Source organism: Nomascus leucogenys, chromosome 15 (assembly GCF_006542625.1).
Source record: "Nomascus leucogenys isolate Asia chromosome 15, Asia_NLE_v1, whole genome shotgun sequence".
Lineage (NCBI taxonomy): Eukaryota > Metazoa > Chordata > Mammalia > Primates > Hylobatidae > Nomascus > Nomascus leucogenys.
The window spans coordinates 63,095,574-63,113,808 of NC_044395.1; the positions used below are offsets into that span (position 1 = coordinate 63,095,574).

General features: G+C 44.5%; 1 protein-coding gene and 1 long non-coding RNA gene across 6 annotated transcripts in view; both read left to right on the forward strand.

Annotated features, from left to right (window-relative positions):
* The first annotated feature begins 362 nt into the window (after positions 1 to 362).
* LOC115838602 lies at positions 363 to 6,289 on the forward strand. The gene is made up of 3 exons (XR_004033645.1): positions 363 to 403; positions 4,748 to 4,752; positions 6,233 to 6,289. It is a non-coding gene; the product is annotated as an uncharacterized LOC115838602 (long non-coding RNA).
* Positions 6,290 to 16,452: 10,163 nt separating this feature from the next.
* Positions 16,453 to 18,235, forward strand: part of FAM168A (family with sequence similarity 168 member A) — a 201,366-nt gene continuing 199,583 nt past the window's right edge. For 3 of the 5 annotated variants that reach the window (XM_030794820.1, XM_030794821.1, XM_030794823.1), the window contains exon 1: positions 16,470 to 16,730. The gene's annotated coding sequence lies outside the window, so the exon portion shown is untranslated. Of the gene's footprint in view, positions 16,731 to 18,235 lie in introns of all 5 variants that reach the window. The other 2 variants (XM_012505986.2, XM_003254742.4) reach the window with 2 other exon arrangements.

An 18,235-nucleotide genomic window follows, 5' to 3' on the forward strand; every position in this document is an offset into this window, starting at 1 on the left:
GCAGGACCTATTTCTCAAGGAGAAACAGACATATCCATGATTACATGTGAGAGATTTTAACACACCTCTCTCTGTAACTGATAGAATATGCAAATTAAAAAAATCAATAAGGACAAAGAATATTTGAATAACACATCTAACACACTTGACCTTATTATTGACATATATGGAACATTGAAACCAGCAACTATAGAACATATATTCAAGTGCACTTGGAATACTTATTGATATGCTAGGACACAATGTAAATAGCACTAAATTTCAAAGAACTAAAATATACAATATAGCATATACTCAATAACCACAGATGGATTATGCTAGTAATAAAAAACAAAAAGAAAACTAGAATATCAGCTGGGTGTGGTGGCTCACGCCTGTAATCCCAGCACTTTGGGAGGCCAAGGTGGGCAGATCACAAGGTCAGGAGTTTGAAACCAGCCTGGCCAACATGGTGAAACCCCGTCTCTACTAAAAATACAAAAATTAGCCGGGTGTGGTGGTGGACGCCTGTAGTCCCAGCTACTCGGGAGGCTGAGGCAGGAGAATTGCTTGAACCCATGAGGTGGGGGTTGCAGTGAGCTGAGATCGTGCCACTGCACTCCAGCCTGGGTGACAGAGCAAGACTCCATCTTGGGAAAAAAAAAAAAAAAGAAAAAGAAAACTAGAATATCCCAAAATGTTTGGAAATTGAGCAGTGTACTACTAAATAATCCACGGGTCAAAAAATAAACCCCAGTGAACATTTAAAACCAGTTGAATCAAATAATAATGAAAATACAATATGTCAAAACTTATGAGAAGCAGCTAAAGCCATGCTTAGAGTAAAATTTATGGCTTCAAATGCATATATTAGAAATAAAAAATGGCTGAAAAATCTACTATCGAACTATCTACCTCAGGTAGTTAGGGAAAACATACAGAAATTAAGTCCAAATAAAGTAAAAGGATGAAAGTAGTAAAAAATGACAGAGGAATTTAGTAACATAGAAAACCAAGATATGAAAGAGAGGATCAACAGAACCAAAAGGTAATTAGCTGATAAGACTACTAAAATTGATAAACTTGGCTGGGTGTGGTGGCTCACGTCTGTAATCCCAGCACTTTGGGAGACCAAGGTGGGTGGATCACCTGAGGTCAGGAGTTCAAGATCAGCCTGGCCAACATGGTGAAACCCCGTCTCTACTAAAAATGCAAAAGTTAGCCAGGCGTGGTGGCATGCTGCGGTGGCTGAGGCAGGTTCTCTTGAACCTGGGAGGCGGAGGTTGCAGTGAGCCGAGATCGCGCCTCTGCACTCCTGGACAACAGAGGGAGACTCTGTCTCAAGAAATAAATAAAAATAAAAAATAAAATAAAATTGATAAACTCCTGGCAAGAGTGATGAGGAGACACAAAAAACTATCCCTTCGGAATGGAAATAGGGCCATCACTACAGAGCCTACATTTATTAAACTATACTGAGAGGATATTATAAACAACTATATTCTAGAAAACAACCATATTCTAGAACAACAGCCTACTTAGTTGTCCTGTTTTAAGAAATTTATTCCGTTACTTATAAAAATCTTCCCACAAAGAAAACTCCAGTTCCAGATATTTTAATGATGAGTTCTTTCTAACATTTAAGGAAGAAATAATAATAACTTTATACGAAGTCTTCCAGCAAACAAAAAAACTGGGAATACTTCTTAACTCATTTTATCTGTTCAGCATTACCTTGATACGAAAACCTGACAAGAACATTATAAGGAAGAAAAATAACAGGCCAAACAAAGATGCAAAAATTCTAAACAAAATATCAGCAAACCAAATCCAAAGATTTATAAATAGGATAATACTACACAATGAAGTTGTGTTTATTCAAGGAATACAAGGTTGGTTTAACATTTGAAAACCAATGAATATAGTCTACCAAATTAACAGAATAAACTTAAAAATAATCATAGAATCATCTCAAGAGATGCCGAAAAATCATTTGATTAAAGTTACCACTGGCTGGGCGCAGTGGCTTACGCCTGTAATCCTAGCACTTTGGGAGGCCGAGGCAGGTGGACAAGGTCAAGAGAATGAGACCATCCTGGACAACATGGTGAAACCCTGTCTCTACTAAAAATACAAACATTAGCTGGGCATGGTGGCATGTACCTGTAGTCCCAGCTACTCGGGAGGCTGAGGCAGGAGAATCGCTTGAACCTGGAAGGCAGAGGTTGCAGTAAGCCGAGATTGCGCCACTGCACTCCAATTAGGGCAACAGAGCGAGACTCCGTCTCAAAAAAAAAAAGTCACCACCTATTTATTTGTTTTGATTTTTAGTAGAGATGAGGTCTCGCTATATTGCCTAGGTTGGTTTCGAACTCCTGAGCTCAAGTGATCCTTCCACCTTGGCCTCCCAACAGGCATGAGCCACCACGCCCAGCCACCACCTATTTATTATAAGATTCTTTTCAAGTTAAGAATAGAAGGAAACTTCTTTAATTTAATAAAGAGCTTGCACAAAACACCTACATCAAACATTGTACTGGTGAGATAAACAACTAAGAAAAGAATGAAAAAGGGTTCCCACTATCACCACTTCTATTCAACATTGTACTTGAGGCTGTCCTCAATGAGACAAAAAAAGATGTAGAATTAGAAAGAAAACAAATAGCCCAGCATGATGACACGTGCCTGTAATCTCAGCATTTTGGGAAGCCGAGATAGGAGGATTGCTGGAGCCCAGAAGCTTGAGACCACCTAAGCAACATAGTGAGACTCTGTCTCTACAAAAAATATGAAAATTAGTTGGGCACGGTGTCTCACACGCCTGTAGTCCCAGCTACTGAGGAGGCTGAGGCAGGAGGAAGCCTTCAGCTCAGGACCTCAGGTCGCAGTGAAATATGATTGTGCCACTGCACTCCAGCCTGGACAACAAGGGGAGACCCTGTATCAATCAACCAATCAATCAATCAATAAGTAAGTAAAACTGTTATTAGTTGAGGGCATGGATTTGGATTGATTCTTCTGCCAGGGCCTGGCAAAGAGTAGGCACTTGCTAAATATCTGCTGAATGGACAGAGAGATGAATAGACAAAGGAGGTATTAAAACACGGGGCCACAAGGTAGGGGGCTTTACTAGGTAAGCAGTAACCACTACATTATCAACAGAAAACAATGAAACTTACAACACTAAAACTGCACACAGTGAAAGTTTTTATTGATGAAATAATCAAATAAATATCCTTGACAAAACATTAATCAGCAGGCACAGTGACTTACACCTGTAATCTCAGCATTTCGGGAGGCCAAGGTGGAAAGATCACTTGAGCCCAGGAGTTCCAGACCAGCCTTGGCAACATGGTGGAACCCCATCTGTACACAAAATACAAACATTAGCTGGGTGTGGTGATGCACACCTGCAGTCCCAGCTACTCAGGAGGCTGAGGTGGGAGGATCACCTGAACCTGAACCCAGGCAGCTTGAGGCTGCAATGAGCCAAGATCCTGCCAGTCTGGGTTACAGAGTGAGACCCTGTCTTAACAAAACAAAACAAAACAAAACAAAACAAAACATAAATCAGGAAATTCTTGGCCACTGTCTCCATTTCTGTTTTCTCTTTAGGAGCTCCAGCAGGGTGTCAGGCTATTTGAACTCCTCTTTGACCCTACAGATGTTTTTGTCTTGTGTTTATGAATATAGGCTTTTAGATAGAATTACATCATATTGATTATTTTTCACTGAGAATATTTACCAGAACAAATGCCATTAGGTCAGTTCAATACCTTTGATTTTCTTAGCCTGTGAAATCTATTTCTGACATCCATTTTCATTTAATTTGAACTCAATTATCTTCATCTGAAAAATGACTTTCAATATAAATTTTATGATTATTTGAGTCAGCAATCAATCTTAAGAATCTATATCACAGCTTAATAATTATAGCTCTTGCCATTGTAAGTTATCTTTTGTGGTCCTTTTTTTTTTTTTTTGACACAGGGTCTCACCTCACTCTGTCAGGCTGGAGTGCAGTAACATAATCATGGCTCATTGCAGCCTTAACCTCCCAGGCTCAAGCGATCCTCCCGGCTTAGTCTCCTGAGTAGCTGGGACTACAGGTGTGTGCCACCACACCCAGCTAATTTTTGTATTTTTTGTAGAAACAGGGTTTCACCATGTTGTCAAGGCTAGCCTTGAACTCCTGGGCTCAAGCGATTCACCCACCTTGGCCTTCCAAAGAGTTGGGATTAGATGTGTGAGCTACCATGTCTGGCCTGTGGTCATTATTTCTATCTTCTATCAAGTTCACTTTTTCTGGGATGAATTTTGCAGATCTGCACTTTGTCAATTTTTTTTTTTTTTTTTGAGACAGAGTTTCACTCTTGTTGTCCAGGCTGGAGTGCAATGGTGCGATCTCGGCTCACTGCAACCTCTGACTCCCGGGTTTAAGCAATTCTCCTGTTTCAGCCGTCTGAGTAGCTGGGATTACAGGCATGCGTCACTGTGCCCGGCTAATTTTTATATTTTTAGTGGAGACGGGGTTTCACCATGTTGGTCAGGCTAGTCTTGAACTCCTGACCTCAGGTGATCTGCTCACCTCAGCCTCCCAAAGTGCTGGGATTATAGACATGAGCCATCATCGCCTGGACAACATTTTTTTGATTTTTCCATCAACTTTTAGTCAATAAGTAATTTCACTGTATATGATTTAGCTATTTTCAGTTTTTGTTTTTTCTGTTGATTATGTAGCATATGAGGTTTTTTTTTTTTTTTTGAGACAGGGTTTCACTCTGTCACCCAGGCTGTAATGCCGTGGCGAGATGGTAACTCACTGCAGCCTTGATCTCCTGGGCTCAAGTGATTCTCCCACCTCAGCCTCCTGAGCAGCTGGGACAAGAGGTGCATACCACCATGCCCCACAAATTGATTTTTTTTTTTTTTGTAGAGATGGGATCTCCCCATGTTGCGCAGGCTGGTCTTGAACTCCTGAGCTCAAGAAATCCACTAGCCTCAGCCCCCCAAAGTGCTGAGATTACAGGTGTGACTCATGGCACCCGGCCTGAAACACAGACTTCTTACCCTCTTTGAAATCAGTTTTGACTGACAAAGGGTGATCGTTCACAATATATAAAGACGTTCTGAAAATAGAGGAAAAAGAACAACCCTTTAAACCACAATGAGGTTTTGGGACATAGCTATTAGAACAGGTAGACTTAAAAAAAAAAGTGATAACACCAAATGCTGATGAGGATGTAGAGAAATTGAATCATCATGCATTGCTGGTGGGAACATAAAATGATACGGTCACTGTGGAAAACAGTTTGGCAGTTTTTTTTTTTCTTTTGAGATGGACTCTCGCTCTGTCACCCAGGCTGGAGTGCAGTGGCATGAGCTCAGCTCTATGCAACCTCCGCCTCCTGGGTTCAAGCAATTCTCCTGCCTCAGCCTCCCAAGCAGCTTGGACTACAGGCATGCGTCACTACTCCCGACTAGTTTTTTGTGTTTTTAGTAGAGATGAGGTTTTACTGTGTTGGTCTCGAACTCCTGACCTCAGGTGATCCACCTGCCTCAGCCTCCCAAAGTGCTGGGTTTATAGGCGTGAGCCACCATGCCTGGCCGGCAGTTTCTTATAAAACTAAACATGCACTTATCATATGACCCAGCAATCATACTGTTAGGCATGTATCCCAGAGAAATAAAAACTTTTGTTCACACAAAAACCTATACATGAATGTGCATAGAGCTTTATTTTATTCATAATACACACACACAAAAAAACTGGAAACAATCCAGATATCCTTCAATGAGTAAATGGCTAAACAGACTCTGGTACATCCACATGATGGAATACTATCCAGTCATCAAAAAGAATGAACTATTGATGCATATAATAATTTAGATGGATCTCAAGGGCATTGTGCTTAATGAAAAGTCAATCTCAAAAGGTTACATTTCCTAAATGACAAAACCAGAGAGATGAACTTATTAGTAGTTGCCAGGGGACAAGGGAGGAGGGACTGCACAAGGGAATTCCTTTGTAGTGCATGGATCAGTTTTGTATCTTGACTGTGGTGGTGGTACATGAATTTGTACGTAAGAAATCTCATCGAATTATACACACACACACACACACACACACAAGTGAATGCATGTAAAAAATGGTGAAAACTTAACCAAGTCTGTAGTTTAGTTAAAAATATTTTACTGGCTAGGCACGATGGCTTACAACTATAATCCCAGTATTCTGAGAGGCCAACGCAAGAGGATTACGTGAGCCCAGGGGTTCTAGACCAGCCTAGGCAACATAGCAAGACCCTGTCTCTACAATAAATTTAAAAATTAGCCAGGTATGGTGGCACGTGCCTGTAGTCCCAGCTACTCAGGAGGCTGAGGTGGGAAGATTGCTTGAGCCCAGGAGATTGAGGCTGCAGTGAGCCATGACAGCATCACTGCACTCCATCCTGGGCAACAGAACGAGACCCTGCCTCAAAAAGAAAAAAAAATTACCAATGTAAATTTCTTGGTTTTGATATTATGCTACCATTATATAAGATGTCGCTATTGGTGGAAGCTGGATGAAGGGTACATGGGACTCTATGTACTATTTATTCTTATGTTTATTTTTTTCTATGTACTATTTTTGCAACTTTCTTCAAGTGTATTATTTTTTTCAGAGTAAAAAGCTTTAAAAAGATGGTAGCAATCCTTTAGAAAAAAAGAAATGGGCAAGTGGCCAGGCACGGTGGCTTATGCCTGTAATTCCGGCACTTTGGGAGGCTGAGGCGGGTGGATCACTTGAGGACAGGAGTTTGAGACCAGCCTGGTCAACCTGGTGAAATCCAGTCTCTACCGAAAATACAAAAATTAGCCGGGTGTGGTGGCCCATGCCTGTAGTCCTAGCTACTCGGGAGGCTGAGGCACGAGAATCGCTTGAAACCAGGAGATAGAGGTTGCAGTGAGCTGAGATTGTGCTACTGCACTCCAGCCTGGGTGATGGGGCGAGACTCTGTCCCCACCCCTACCCCCGCCAAAAACAATAGAAGGCCAGGCGAGGTGGCTCATCCCTGTAATCCCAGCACTTTAAGAGGCTGAGGTGGGTGGATCACCTGAGGTCAGGAGTTCAAGACCAGCCTGGCCAACATGGCAAAACCCCATCTCTACTAAAAATATAAAAATTAGCCAAGTGTGGTGGTGGGTGCCCGTAATCCCAGCTACTCGGGAGGCTGAGGCAGGAGAATCGCTTGAACTTGGGAGGCAGAGGTTGCAGTGAGCCGAGATCGCGCTACTGCACCACTGCACTCCAGCCTGGGCGACAGAGTGAAACTCTGTCTCAAAAAAAAAAAAAAAGAAAAGAAAAAGAAAAAAGACCAGAAACAGAGTTTATTGAGAAAGAAATGCAAATAATCTTTAAGCTTATGAAAAGACGACCTGATGACCTACCTTGCTCATAATAAGAGAAATGCAAATTAAAACTACACTGAGAAACAATTTCTCACTCTCGAAATTAGCAAAAATCCATCTATAGAATGCAATATGATGTAGCTGCGAAAAAAAGAACAGAGAATGGACTCTTTCTACATATTTCTCTTTCTTTTTTTTTTTTTTGAGACAGTGTCGCACTCTGTCACCCAGGCTGGAGTGCACTGGCGCAATCTCGGCTCACTGCAACCTCTGCCTCCTGGGTTCAAGCAATTCTCCTGCCTCAGTCTCCCGAGTAGCTGGGATTACAGGTGCCAGCCACCACGCTGGCTAATTTTTTTGTATTTTTAGTAGAGACTGGGTTTCACCATGTTGGTCAGACTGGTCTTGAACTCTTGACCTCAGGTGATCTGTCCACCTTGGCCTCCCAAAGTGCTGGGATTACAGGCGTGAGCCACTGCGCCTGGTCCAGAACTGATGAACATTTACCAAAATAGGCTCCTCTGAATCTGGGGCTTAAAATACTTGCTAATTATTTGATTTCATGGGCTTCCAACTTAATTGGTGTATTAGTTTCCTAACCCAACTTAATTGGTGTATTAGTTTCCTAACCCAACTTAATTGGTGTATTTGTTTCCTAAAGTTGCCTTAACAAATTACCATAAACTGGGTGGCTTAAAACAACAGATATGTATTCTCTCACAGCTATGGAGATCAGAAGTCTGAAATCGAGGTGTTTGCAGGATTAGTTCCTTCTGGAGGTGCTGAGGAAGAATTGGTTCCATGCCTCTCAGCTTCTGGTGGCTGCCAGTATTCTTGGCATTCCTTGGCTTCGGGCTTCCTGACTCTGATCTTTGCTTCCATTCTCACATAGCCTTCTGCTCTATGTCTCAGGCACAGAGCTTTCTCTTATGAAGACATTGGTCATTGGATTTAGGGACCACCTAAATCCAGGAGGATCTCATCCCAAGATCCTTTCTTAATTATATCTACCTAGACCAACTCTGGGCCACAGAGATGCATCAGACCACCTTGGGCCCTACTTTCAAATGATGTCACATTCACAAATATGGGGGTTAAGACTTGGTCAATATCTTCTGGGGAGACACAATTCAACCTGCTACAATTGGTAAACTTTTTTTTTCCAACTTTATGAACTTGAGGGATTTTTTTTTTTTTTTTTTTTTTTTTTTTTTGTGACGGAGTCTTGCTCTGTCGCCCAGGCTGGAGTGCAGTGGCGCAATCTGGGCTCACTGCAAGCTCCGCCTCCCGGGTTCACGCCATTCTCCTGTCTCAGCCTCTCCGAGTAGCTGGGACTACAGGCGCCCGCCACCACGCCCGGCTAATTTTTTGTATTTTTAGTAGAGACGGGGTTTCATCGTGGTCTCGATCTCCTGACCTCGTGATCCACCCGCCTCGGCCTCCCAAAGTGCTGGGATTACAAGCGTGAGCCACCGCGCCCGGCTGAGGGATTTTATGTAAAGGATCCTGCTAGACTTAAACTCCAACCATTTCCCTCCAGATTATCTTCTGGTCTTTGTCAGTAACAATTCTCACTCTATCAGCTCTTCATGACATGCAAAGCATCTATTACCTTAGTTAACAATTTTATCTGCCCTAGGAGGTCTGCAAGGTTGGCTTTTGTTCGTTTGTTTGTTTGAGATACGGTCTTGCTCTGTCGCCCAGACTGGAGTGCAATGGTATGATCTTGGCTCACTGCAGCCTCAACCTTTCAGGCTCAAGCAATCCTTCCTGTTCAGTCTCCTGAGTAGCTGAGGCTACAGATGTGCACCAGCACACCTAGCTAATTTTTGTATTTTTTGTAGACATGGAGTCTCACTGTGTTGCCCAGGTTGGTCTCAAACTCCTGGGCTCATGCAATCTGCCTGCCTCAGCCTCCCAAAGTGCTGGGATTACAGGTGTGAGCCACTGCACCCGGCCAGGTTGGCCATTTTACAGATGTGGAAACAGGCACATCCAGGGTAGTGATTTGACAGAGGACACCCAGCTAGGAAGTGGCTGAGGCAGGAATTGAACCTAGAACATCAAGGCTCTTTCCTTGCACTCCCGCTGTGCAAGAGTTTCAGTGGCTGTAATCAGTTATGCAGATTCATTTGTGATTCACTCTTGCCCTTAACTTTAATTTTTTTTATTTAATAAATTTTATTTAATAAATGCCCTTAACTTTATTTAATGTATACTTTTCCCTTGTCATTCTAATTGATTATCTATATAGTCTATATACTTGTCATGTTAATTGATCGATTTATTAATTCAACCACCATTTATTGAACCCTTACCCTGTGAGAAGCCCTGAGCTGGACTGAGCTCTGGGCCACAGAGGTGGATCAGACCACCTTAAGCCTTGTCCTTGGCGGCAGCATATAGACAATGATCACAGAATGTGAGCAGGGCTATGGGAGCCCAGAGTGGACTTCTAACCTAGCCAGAGGTCAGCAGAGGCTTTTTGATGTCTGAATTAGGTCTTGAGGATAAGCAGGATGCAATTTTATGCTTTTAATATTGGTTATTATAATTAAATATTAGGATGGGCATTTGATACTCATCTGTCAGTATTAATGGTATGCTGTTAGCTTTCTAACACTCTGGCAAGCAGGCATAGCAGGTTTATATAACAGCCTTTATCATAAATGGCAATAACTTCCATTTGCCCAGTGTTGGGTCATTTACAAAACATTTTCACACCTCTTGTCTCATTTGCTATGACAAAAAGCTCTTTGAGAGTGGTCTGTTTATATTCATGTGATTTCTCTTGTTTTAAGTCTTAGCTAAACTGAAAAATTATATTTAATTTTCCAATAAGATCATTACAAAAGTTTTTAAATTAAATGAGATAACTTTGGAATTTATAATCATTCCAATTGCACTGAGGATTAAACCAAGTCCTGGTTCTAATCCTAGTGTGGCCAATCCCTTCCTCTCTCCGGGTCTCAATTTCCTCTACTATAAAATGGACATGTGAGGGATGTTTAAGATGAAAGATTTAATGAGATAATGGATCTTAGACACCAGCATAATACCTGCTTCATTCAAGATCAGTTCTCCTAGCATGATCTCTAATGTCCATTTTCCTGTGATTCTAGAGCAATTCTTTTTTTTTTTTTTATGGAGTTTCACTCTTGTTGCCCAGGCTAGAGTGCAATGGCACCATCTCGGCTCACTGCAACCTCCGCCTCCCGGGTTCAAGCAATTCTCCTGCCTCAGCCTCCCAAGTAGCTGGGATTACAGGCACGTGCTACCAGCTAATTTTTGTATTTGTAGTAGAGACGGGGTTTTGCCATGTTGGCCAGGCTGATCTCGAACTCCTGACCTCAAGTGATCCACCTGCTTCAGCCTCCCAAAGCGCTGGGATTACAGGCATGAGCCACCGCGCCTGGCCTAGAGCAATTCTTAAAGTAAAGCTGACGCATATGTGCCAAAGCTCCCAAACAGATGCTTTGAGAGATAGAGGTGGCAAAGAAGCATGTTAACACAGCTGGGAGAAAACCATTGCAAAGTACAAGTTAATCAGATAGTAACAGGCAAAGGATAGTGTTTTGACACTGTCATTTTGACTCCAAGTTTGTTTTGATGGGGTTGCAGAAAAAAATTATGGTAGAAATAATCAACACAAAATAAAACTGACAACGGCTAAAGCTACACATGATGAAATTTACTATGGATAAAAAAGCAAACTGAATGATCCCATCTTTGTTGGTAACACTGCAATCTGAAAAGTTGTTCCCTGGGAAAATTCTACTTAGAAATAATCAATACAAGATAAATCCAACAATGGTTCAAATTACTGTCAGGAAAAGGTGGACTTGGTAGAAATAATGACTAACAAAGAAATTTCATTATAACCGACCAATAATCAGTAAAAATTGATAAAAATAAAATACAACTGTTGGGTGAATCAAATTTTTTGTTGTAAAATTCATAAAGAATAATCTTTTTTTAAAAATTTTTTAGACACAGAGTCTTGCTCTGTCACCCAGGCTTGAGTGCTGTGGTGCAATCATGGCTCGCTGCAGCCTTAAAATCCTGGACTCAAGTGATTCTCTCGCCTCTGCCTCCTGATCAGCTAGAACTTACAGGTGCGTGCCATCACACCCAGCCAGTTTTTCTATTTTATTTATTTATGTTTTTGAGATGAAGTCTCGCTCTGTCGTCTAGGCTGGAGTGCAGTGGCATGATTTCTGCTCACTGAGGCCTCCAACCCCCAGGTTCAAGTGATTCTTGTGCCTCAGCCTCCTGAGTAGCTGGGACTACAGGCGCACACCACCACACCTGGCTAATTTTTTGTATTTTTAGTAGAGACGGGGTTTTACCATGTTGGCCAGGGTGGTTTCAAACTTCTGACCTTAAGCGATCTACTTGTCTCGGCCTGCGAAAGTGCTAGAATTACAGGTGTGAGGCACGATGCTAAACCCAATTTTTCTATTTTTTGAAGAGATGAGGTCTCACTATGTTGCCCAGGCTGGTCTTGAACTCCTGGCCTCAAGGCATCCTTCTGTCTTGGCCTTCCAAAGTGCTGGGATTATAGGCATGAGCCACTGCACCGAGCTGTTAAATAATATATCTTGAGGCTGGGCGTAGTGGCTCACGCCTGTAATCCCAGCACTTTGGGAGGCTGAGGCAGGCGGATCACGAGGTCAGGAGATTGAGACCATCCTGGCTAACACGGTGAAACCCCGTCTCTACTAAAAATACAAAAAAATTAGCTGGGCATGGTGGCAGGTGCTTGTAGTCCCAGCTACTCAGGAGGCTGAGGCAGGAGAATGTCGTGAACCCAGGAGGCGGAGCTTGCAGTGAGCTGAGATCGCACCACTGCACTCCAGCCTGGGCGACAGAGACAGACTCTGTCTCAAAAAAAAAAAAAAAAAAAATATATATATATATATATATCTCTTGATAAAAATTCAATATAGAAAAATATTTTTAAAAGTTAGCAATCACTTAACTGTGCTATATCAAAAACTTATCCGGGAATTAAATTGGTTTAATACAGTTCTTTTCTTTAAAACTTTCATAAATTCATTAATGTTGATATAGTTCAGAGTCGAAAGTTTACATACCATGATTTTGCAGGGATTTAGAGAGAGAGTTCTCAAATGGTTAGATGAAGGGTTCGACTGTAAGTGGTATTTTACAGTCTTTAAAGCACTTTCACACCCATTGTTTCATTGGATTCTCCTAATAACCTTATGAGGTGGCAGGGCAGGCGGAACTTATTCCTTCCATTTTGCGGATGTATTATAGTAACTGAGCTTTCGAAAAGTTAAGGGACTTACTAAATGTCACCCATCATGTTTATGGCAAGTTCTAATTTAGGATCTGATTCTCAGATTACTAGTCCAGTAAGCTTCTCATACCTATTTATTCATCTAACTCAGACAATGCTTTACTTGCTGGACAGACCAAGCTAGCCCCTACTAGATAGACCGCCTAGCCCCTACTTTGTGCCACTAGGAGAAGAAGTGGGGAAATGGAAGAGGAGAAGATGGGGTTTAGAAGAGGGCAAGGTCAGTGTAACACTAAGAGGAAGAGACTTGTTTGTCACATAACCAACATATGATAGGTATCTTTCTCATTATTCTCAGAAAAGGGAGAAGAGGGGCTGAGATTTTAAGGCTGGGAGAATAGGATGTAAAGGGAGATAGGCAGTTTGAAAAAGAGAGTGCCTGATGTATTTGGGGAAAGTGAGTCCTGAGGGACAGGAGTCTAACTAGAGTGAGGTGGGGTGAAGCTAGAGAGGCTGCAGCGGGATGGGGACTAAGTCATCCTCTTAGCTAAGCAACCTGGGCTTTTTCCTGCAGGCCTGTAGTAGAGCTAAACTGTCCTGGTGGTTCTTACAGAACACCAAGCAACAATGGCATATAAAATTGAAAATATCAAATTCTGCTGGGCGCAGTGGCTCATGCCTGTAATCTCAGTACTTTGGGAGGCCGAGGTGGGCAGATCACTTGAGTACAGGAGTTTGAGACCACCTTGGGCAACATGGCAAAACCCTGTCTCTATAAGAAAAAAAAAGAAGGCTGGGCGCGGTGGCTCACGCTTGTAAGCCCAGCACTTTGGGAGGCCGAGGCGGGCGGATCACGAGGTCAGGAGATCGAGACCACGGTGAAACTCTGTCTCTACTAAAAATACAAAAAAAATTAGCCGGGCGTGGTGGCGGGCGCCTGTAGTCCCAGCTACTCAGGAGGCTGAGGCAGGAGAATGGCGTGAACCCGGGAGGCGGAGCTTGCAGTGAGCCGAGATTGAGCCACTGCACTCCAGCCTGGGCGACAGAGCGAGACTCTGTCTCAAAAAAAAAAAAAAAAAAAAAAAAAAAGGAAAAAAAAGAAAAAAGAAAAATTAGCAGGGCATGGTGGTGCCTGTAGTCCCTGCTACTTGGGAGGCTGAGGTGGGAGGATCACATGAGCCCAGGGAGTCACTGCTGCAGTGAGCCGGGATCATGCCACTGAACTCCAGCCTGGGCAACAGAGTGAGACTCTGTCTCAAAAAATGAAAAAAGAAAACATCAAGTCAAACAGGGCTTAAATGAAAAAAATCGTGAAATCAAAAATAATCTGATACTATGTTCTGTATTCTAGAAGAGCTGGACACAGGGGTCAGAAGAAGAGAAAAACTTTTTTAAAGTGCAAGACATATAGCTTTGTGTAGGCAGAGCTTCATAGGCCCTTTACAATAACTCTGTACCTCTCTCTTCACTTCCTCTCCCCACTGTGATCTCTGGCCAACAGATTAGAAACCACTGCTATAAGAATTCAGATAAGCCGAGAGCGGTGGCTCACGCCTGTAATCCCAACAATTTGGGAGGCCAAGGCAGGCGGATTACCTGAGGTCAGGAGTTCAAGACCAACCTGGCCAACATGGTGAAACCCCATCTCTACTAAAAATACAAAAAAAATTAGCCAGGTGTGGTGGCACATGCCTGTAATCCCAGCTACTCGGGAGGATGAGGCAGGAGAATTGCTTGAGCCCGGGAGACGGAGGTTGCAGTGAGCCGAGATTGTACCACTGTACTCCAGCCTGGCTGACAGAGCAAGACTCTGTCTCAAACAAACAAACAAACAAAAAAGAATTCAGATATAAGGAAAACCAGTGTGTCTAAAATATGTTCTAGGGAAGGTAGGACTTTGGCTTGAGTTTGAAGAATGAGTAAGAGAAAAGGAGAAAATGAGTGTGGAAAGACCGGAAAAGGAAAAATTTTGAGAAGGCGCATTGAAAATTGAGAAAATTCTCCCTTCCAACTTTATGAATTGGAAGTGACTACTATTATTTGTTTTAATAGTGGAACTATTAAAACCAGGCAGGCACAGTGCTGAAGCATGAATGAGGCAATGGGAAGCCATGGAAAGCATCTAGGCAGCAAAGAAAGGTTGTTAGATTTGGAAATTATGTTTTTTGGAAGTAGCACAGCTTAAAAAATTGTCCAGGTGTAGTGTGGCTCACGCCTGTAATCTCAGCACTTTTGAGAGCTGAGGTAGGAGGGTCTCTTGAGGCAAGGAGTTTGAGACCAGCCTGGGCAATATAGTGAGACGACGTCTCTTACAATGAAAACAAAACGAAAAACAAAACAAAAGAAAACAAAAAACAGTCGTAATGTGCTCCTTTTAAACAATGCAAACAATATGAAAATAAAAATTACAGCCGGGCACGGTGGCTCATGCCTGTAATCCCAGCACTTTGGGAGGCTGAGGCGGGCAGGTCAGGAGGTCAAGAAATCGAGACCATCCTGGCCAATATAGTGAAACCCCATCTCTACTAAAAATACAAAAATTAGCTGGGTGTGGTGGCGCGCGCCTGTAGTCCCAGCTACTCAGGAGGCTGAGGCAGGAGAATCGCTTGAACCCGGGAGGTGGAGGTTGCAGTGACCCGCGATCGCCCCACTATACTCCAGCCTGGCTATAGATCCAGACTCCGTCTCAAAAAAACAAACAAAAAAAACCTACGTGCAATCTGACACCCTTTCCCCCAAGATAATCATTGCTAATATTTTGGCGAACCTCTTTCCTGAAATCTCTCCATACTTATAGAATATTGTGTCAAAACCTCACATAAATGTACTCGTGTAGACATGCTGTTCTGTAATCAAGTTTTTTCCCCTGAAGAATAAATTGTGAATAGCTTTTCATGTCAATAGATTTATATCATCATTTTAAATGGCTCCTTAGTATTGCATTGTATGTATATGTCACGCCTTATTTAAGCAGCACCCTATTGATGAACATTTACTCCCCTCATAATTAACTAGGTCATATAACAACTTTGTGCATTCATCTTTTCGAAATTGTTCGATTATCTTTTTAAGGTAAATTCTTAAAAGTAATGGAGCTGTGTCAAAAAGTATGCCCTTTGTCGTCTGGATTCAAGTTGCCGAATCGTCCTCAAATTTGCAGGGAGACCAGCGAGGAGGCTCCGGCATTAGTTCTGGTGAGACACAGCTGAAACGGAGATGGCGAGAGAACAGAATCACAGGTGATCTAGCCCATCAAGGCCCATCCTCGGTGGGCTGGCGTATTCCTTCCCTTTTTCCTCTCTTTCACTTCTTTTTCTTAACATGGAGGAAGAACCAAGAACTGCATCTCCCAGCATTTCGTAGGGACCACACTCCCTGGGAACTGTAGTACCGGGTCTGAGAAGGGTCCGGAAGGAGACTGGGAAGCTGAGGGGCATGCTGGGAAGTGTAGTTCAGAGAGAGAGAGAGAGAGAGAGAGAGAGAGAGAGGAGAGAGAGAGAGAGAGAGTGTGTGGGGGCGTGTGTGTCTATGCAAAGAGGATGGAGAGTCTGCGAGTATCGCCCCTTGGGGATGGGGCCTCGGGCGACCTGACTTTCCTCACAGGTGGTCTTTGAGTCTACAAAATCTGCCAGCGGATGGTTGGCTTTATTTCATTGTCCGTAACCGGAGAGGGCGCGGCCCCTCTGCACCGGGCTCGCGGCGGGAGGCGCAGGCCGCGCGCGGGCTAAAGCAGGGCATGCCGGGAGTTGTGGTCCCAGCGCTCTGAGGCTGTGGGACGTGTCGCGGCGCTGCGCCGACTCCTCCTTCCCTGCCCTTCTCAGCGGTCCCCCGCCTCCTCCCTCCGCCTCCTCCTCCCTCTCCCGCAGCCGAGCGTCCCCTCCCCCCACCCGTCGGGCTTCTCGGCGGCTGCTGCAGAGAATTCAGAGCCGAGTCGCTGAGGAGGAGGAGGCTCCGGTCCCCGCGCGCCATCCGCCACCCTACTGGACACGGGCGAGGGAGCGAGAGCGTCGCCGCTGTAGCCTACGGAGAAGACAAGGGCATCGCCGCCTCAGCCGCCGCCGCCGCCGCCGCCGTTTTCGCCTGCAGCTGCTCACCGGTGAGGAGACTCCCCCCGCCACCCGGTCCGCTGGTCCTGAGTCTGGGCCGGTGGCGCTGGCGAGAATGAGAGGGGAGGCTGCGGAGCCCCCGTGCAGGTTGGGGGGAGGGGGTTGAGGTCGCGATGGAACGGCGGGCTGGCGGGGGAGACTTGTCCAGGCGCTGGCTGGGGGTGGGGTGAGGGTGGGACCCAAGCAGGTTGGGGGGCGGGCGACAAGGGAGGAGGACTTTTGATGGAGAATAACCCAACCTGGGACAGGAGAGTGGGGTGGGGGCGTCGGGTTGGAATTCGGGATGGTCTTGGGGCAAGGTGGAAGATGAGACTAGGGTGGGATGGCTTTTAATGGGGGAGGGGACTGAATGAGGGTGGTGATTTGGGTTTGGCCTGGAGCAGTTGACAGCTTGGGATCTGAGCTGGGGTGAGGGGTAGGGGAATGATTTCAACGGAGAGTGAGTGGCATGTACAGGGTTGGATAGGACCCTGCGGAGTGTTAATTCAGGAGGGTGGAATTTGGGGTGGACCTGGGGCAGGATGATGGAGGTGGCAGGAGTTGGGGGTGAGGGGCTTGGCATGGGTTGAGACCCGAGCTTGAAGTGGGTGTTTGTCATCTGGGGCTGGTGGAATTTGTGGAGACTTATGGAATAGCATGGGTTAGGATAGAGCAGAGGAGTGCAATTTGGGGGGTTTCCTGGGGTGGACTGATGGAGGTTGGAATAGGAGTTGGTGGAGGTGGGACATTCAGTGAGGGGAGTGTGATGGTGAGCTGGCAGGAAGGGGTCTCATTGGAAGTCAGGCCCGAAATGGGAGGACAGGGATGGAAATGGAGTGTGGGGCACAGTAGGTTGGATTTAGGGTGATCTTACAATCACTGGAAAGGGCATGGTGGCTCCTTGGTTGCAGGGTCAAGGCAGAGGGGACATACAACATCACTGGGCTGCATTCATTGAAAGGATAGCGGCAGGGGTGAGCAAAGTTGGGGATTGGTATCTTGAAGAAAATGTCCCTTGATCGAGGTGGCAGAGGGAGTTTTGGAGAAGGACTTTCGGAGATGAGCTGGTAGGCCTGGGGAGGTGGTTGCTGATGGTGAGGTGGCATAGGGGAAATTTAAGGAATGGGAGACCTGGAGTTGTTGGTATGGATGGGAGAGAGAGGATGGAGAGGGACAGTGAGCTGTGCCAGAGAGCAGGGGGGAAATGGGTTGGATTATTTTGGTAGTGAAGGATTGGGATGGCCTCCAAAAGACACATGAGGGTTAAGGGTTGGAATACTTAAATGGACAGCCTTGGTGGCTGTGGTTGGGCGAGAGGCAGTAAGGCTGTTAGAGGGGACTTTGCAGGGGACACAGAAGAGACCTTCTCATTCTTAGGGGCCATTTTAATCTGTTCGGTTGATCTTTTTGTTTGTTTTATTTATATTAGTATAATTTGGAAGTCAAGTCAGCCCAAAGGGTAAAGTTGAAAGGGGATTTAGTTAAGGTAGAATTAAGGAGGGGGGGTGTCTTCTGT